Source organism: Castor canadensis, chromosome 11 (genome assembly GCF_047511655.1).
Source record: "Castor canadensis chromosome 11, mCasCan1.hap1v2, whole genome shotgun sequence".
In the NCBI taxonomy this organism is placed as follows: Eukaryota; Metazoa; Chordata; class Mammalia; order Rodentia; family Castoridae; genus Castor; species Castor canadensis.
In genome coordinates, this window is record NC_133396.1 from 121,236,636 (window position 1) to 121,241,686 (window position 5,051).

The following is a 5,051-nucleotide window of genomic DNA, read 5'->3' on the forward strand; positions in this document are numbered from 1 at the left end:
ATTCTTAGAGGTGTGCTTTACTAATATCCTAGGTGTTTCTCAATGAAATCAAATTGACAACCAAGATTAACCATTCGAGGGCCAAAACAGATTCCCCACACCCCAACAAAAGACACAAATAGCCACCAGGCTTAAGAAAATGTGCTCAACTTCACACATCTCCAGGGAAACACAAATCAAAACCACAATAAGATACGCCCTTACACCTGTCAGGATGGCTGTCATCAAAAACAAGAGAAAACAAACATGCAAGGGTGTGAAGAAAAGTAGACCTTTGTGCATTGCTGGTGGGATTGTCAATTAGTATAATCGTTATGGAAAACAATATGGAGTTTTCTCAAAAATTAAAAATATAGCCAAGAGCCAGTGGCTCACATCTGTAATCCTAGCTACTCAGGAGGCAGAGATCAGGAGAATATTAGTTCAAAGCCAGCCCAAGCAAATAGTTCATGAGACCCTATCTTGGAAGCAAGCTAAGTGTCTCTCATAACAGATGATTGTGTCAATCTTACTCATCATTTACTCCACTCTTTTCTTCCAGGTGCTCCTCCATACCCTCAGCACATTCCAGCAATTTATCCAGCAGACTTGCTATTTTTCCTGGTCCTTTTGCCCTCAGGCCCTCAGGGCCCAGTTTGTGCTGCTCAGCTGCCAGTCTCCAATTTCCCTGCCTAGTCACCTTATTGATACTGGAATGAAGCTTTGTGAGTCCTGCCTTCTGGGATGTGGGGGCATCATCAGCCAGTTCCACATGGCAAGAGAAGCTATTTCTGCCTCTGGAAACCTCATCATCTATGCAGGAAGTGACCAGCTTCCTGGCATAGAAACTCCCAAGAACATCTTCCCAAAGGGAAACAAGAGAACACATACCTGTGACGTACACATCCTCACTCTTAGCTGGTTCTGCTCAGTGCATAGCTGAAGGGCATTTGTGAGGGACAGAAGCCCATCCTGTGTGTGGCACTCAGTCTCAGGCCTGGACCTTGGATATGGCAGGTGTTAGTCAGCCTTGATTCAATTGAGTGGAATTTCCTGGTGCTAGAATCCTGTCTTCAATTTCTTCTCTGATCCTGTGGATCCCTTCCCAGGGATAAATCCTGGTTAATGTGTAAAGATCAGCTTTTGCTCTAACTGAGGATTTATTGTATGTCAGGATGATAAGTCAAATGGACCTTGCTGTGGGTATAGACAGGGATGCAAACATTCTTCTAGAAGAGAAAGGAATTGTATAATATGGAGTCCACATGCCTCTCCCCCGAAGGAAAACAACAACAAAGAAACAAAACTTCTGTGTTGAATAGAACACCTGAGAACTTTTTTCAGGCATATGGAAGAGATGGTTTTAGGGGTCGGTACAAGGACTCAGAATTCGAAGTCTATGGTTGCTGTTGATGTTGGAGAGCTTATTATATTCTAGCAATGCCTACAGATGAAATTACTGATGACTTTGGCATCATTTTGAGTATTATAATTTTTTTCAAATATGTCACACCAAATTCTAGTAGTGAAAGGCTACTTTTAAGTGCTTTCAATTCAAAAGGAAACTGAGAACATCACATTACTACCTTAGTTGACTCAGCAGAGCTAGTCCGAAGGGCAACACTGAAACCAGAGAATTGATCTTCAGGGGTGTAACCTTCCTGACCCCCCCATTGGGGCTTCACCTCAACAATGCAGAAAATGTGCTGTTCAATCTTTTTTTCTCTCAAGGACAGTGGTTCCAAGTTATAGTCCTACAAATTTAATTGACCAATCCATGCTAACATGCTAATGGAATTGACCCTTTTTCCCATTCAATGTACATTTTCATGGTGGGCTCAGAACCCTGTGAGGGTCAGAGATGCTGAGATGTGAGCATACCTTGGCGTGGGAGATCTTCCCATCTCTGCCTCCTGAGTAGCTAGAATGGGTGCAAGTCACCAGTGCCCAGCCTGAAAGATATTTTCATAGGGTGTAGAATTCTAGGTTTACAGATTTTTATTTTTAATATGGTAAAGTCTCTTCTGCCTTGTAAAGTTACTGACAAAAAGAATGCTCTCATTCTTGCATTTGTTCCTCTGTGAAGAATGTCTTTTTCCTCTAACCACTTTTAAGATTTTTGTTTTTAATTACTGGTTTTTAGAAATTTAATTATGACGTGCTTTGATGTGGTGTTCTTTATATTTATTTTGCATGGAGTTTATTGAGCTGCTTGTATTTGTAAGTTTATAATTTTCATCAACTCAATGAAAATTTTAGCCATTAGTGTTTTGGTTTTTTTGTTTTGTTTTGTTTATTTTTTTACAGTACTGAGGTTTGAACTCAGGGGCTTCACCTTGAGCCAGTCCACCAGCCCTATTTTTGTGAAGGGTTTTTCAAGATAGGGTCTCCAGAACTATTTGCCCGGGCTGGCTTCGAACCTCGATCCTCCTGATCCCTGCTTCCTGTGTAGCTAGGATTACAGGCTGTTATTAATGTTTTTGTTTTCCTGGTAGTGGGAATTGAGCCCAGGGTCTCACACTTGCTAGGCTAGTCAGCCATTAGTTTTTCAAAAAAAACCCATTTGTATCCCCTTCTCTTCCTCTGCTGAGACTCAAATTATAATATGTTATACTGTTTGACATTGTGTCACAGGTAACTGAAGTGTGCACTCTCTCTCTTGGTTGGTTTTTCTTTGGACAGTTTCTTTAGCTATGTCTTCCACTCACTGGTCTTTTCTTTTGCATTGTCTGATTTATTGTTAATCTCGTGCTGTATTTTTAAATTTCAGACTTTGTGTTTTTAACTTTAGAGGTTTCATATGAATCTTTTTGCATTGTCCATGTGTCCCTTTATTGTGTTTATGTTTTTCTCTACCCTCTTCAGCTCCGGAGCATGTTTATAATAGCTGATTTCTTGTTCTTATCTGCTTATTCCATCTTCTGTCATATCTGGGTCTGTTTCTAGTGATTGTTTTTTTCTCCTGCTTATGGTACTATTTTCCTATTTTGATGCATGTTTGAGAAACTGTGGTTGCTGGATATTGTGAATTTTATGTCATTGGGTACTGGATTCTGTTACAGTCCTTTAAATTGTGTTTTATTTTGTTCTGGCCTGCAGTCAAGTTACTTAGTTGATTTCTTCAAGGCTCGCTTCTAAGCTTTGTTAGGTTGGGTCCAGACCAGAACCACCTGCGCCTTACTTCTATGACAAAAAAATGTCTGCTGACACTCTGTTTGTGCTCTGCACATTAACAGAGCTCTTTCTATTTAGCTAATGGAGGCACAATTCTTTGAACTCTAGGAATTGTAGGAGCTCTTGCTTTTCATTATTGGGTTTCTGTATGTTGTTTTCCCAGTTTCATGTTGTTTTCTTTTTTTTTTTGAGCTTAAATGCACTTTATTTTAGACAACTTACATGACATATTTTTCTTAAAAAACAATGCCTCCATTCCACATAAATCACAGTCAAGAGAAATGAAGACTTCAAGATGACATCAGTCCCATTTGTCTTAAATCCTGGTGTTGTGTGGATGACAAGCAGCAGCCAGTTATGACAGGTGATAGATCCAACATAATTGTCCAATACATTTACATTTTTCCATTTCTAAACCATCTTTACAGAAAATTACATATGAGGTCACACCATCCTCACAGTACTCCAGGAGAGCAACCATGCCATCTGGATTCATGTTTTTACCAGTGAAAAACTGGTAGTTATTGAAATTAGCAAGGATGTGCTTGATTTGTTCTGCAGCCCCTGTCTTGATAGGTTTTACTCCTTCTGGTCTCTGTTCTTGAAGTTTGCCTTTGAGTGACTTCATGTAGTCTTCTTTTGTGAAGCTGGTTTCCTGTAAGTGATGGTTCATGACAGAGTCAACACAAGTGATTACTGCGCTTTCAGTACCTTTGCCCTCAAGGTCTTCAGCGGAGGCATTTCCACCAATGAGCTAGTCATCAATGTTATCCTTGGACCTACCAGGCAATCTGTGTTCTCCCAAACAGGTCATCCTGGCTGATGAGGTCCAGGTAGAGGGTCAGCCCAGTCAACAACTCATGTCAGGCTTGAACATATAGTCCCAGCTATTCAGGAGTCTGAGGCAGGAGGATCTCTTGAACCCAGGAGTTCTAGGCCAACCAGGAGAAGAAAGGAGAGGGAAGGATGGAAGGAGGAAGGAAGAGTGGCAGGAAGGAGCAAGGGAAGGGGAGAGAGAGAGAAAAATGTAGCCTCAATTTCATCCTTCCAGCAGGGAGGGAAGAAGACCTCAATCTGAAGATCTTTGGAGCTCTATCTTGGGGCAGAGCCCTCCTCTCTGATACTGTTGCCTCTCAAATTCTAGCCATCTTGTCTTCCCTGGACTCCAATTTCTCAATTCAGTGAGATCTTCATGCTCTCTTTGGGTCTCCCTTCCCTACTCTGCAGCCTGAAAACTGTCTTCAGCTGATAAGCTGAAGCAATCCTAGGATGTGCCTTGCTTTTTCCTCTTCTTTTAGGGACACAATCCAGTGCTAACTATTGTCCAAGGTGTAAAGCTGTGAGTCCTATAGTTTGTCTAGTTTTTAGCTGTTTAAGGTAAGAAAAAAATCTCTGCAGTCCCTGCTATTCCTTCATGGCTATTAGTTTTCTCAACATAGATTTAATTATATAATGAACAATATTTTACATCATGATCTTTTCATTGAACAATAGTAGATTTGGGGCTTTTTTTTTTTTTTTTTTTTTGGTGGTACTAGGGTTTGAACTCAGGGCTTCACACTTGCTAGGCAAGGCACTCTACCACTTGAGTCACTCCACCAGCCCTATTTTGTATTGAGTTTTTTTTGAGATGGGGTCTCACAAACTATTTGCTTTGGGCTGGCTTTGAACTGTGATCTGCCTGATCTGTGCCTCCTGAGTAGCTAGGATACAGGCATGAGCCACTAGCATCCAGCTCATTTTTTAATTTTATTACACAATTTTGGTAAATATCCTTTTAAACTGTGTATTCATTCATTGACTTATCACACAGGCACCTATTGAGTTCCGTCTATAAAGCAGTGAAGAAAACAGGTAAGATCATAGTCCTACAGAGCTTTTACTCTAGGAGAGGGAAG

The 5,051-nt window shown here is 40.8% G+C and overlaps 1 pseudogene; it reads right to left on the reverse strand.

Moving 5' to 3' along the window:
• Nucleotides 1–571: 571 nt before the first annotated feature.
• On the reverse strand, nt 572–4,660 carry LOC141413942 (translationally-controlled tumor protein-like; annotated as a pseudogene).
• Between the last annotated feature and the right edge of the window lie 391 nt (nt 4,661–5,051).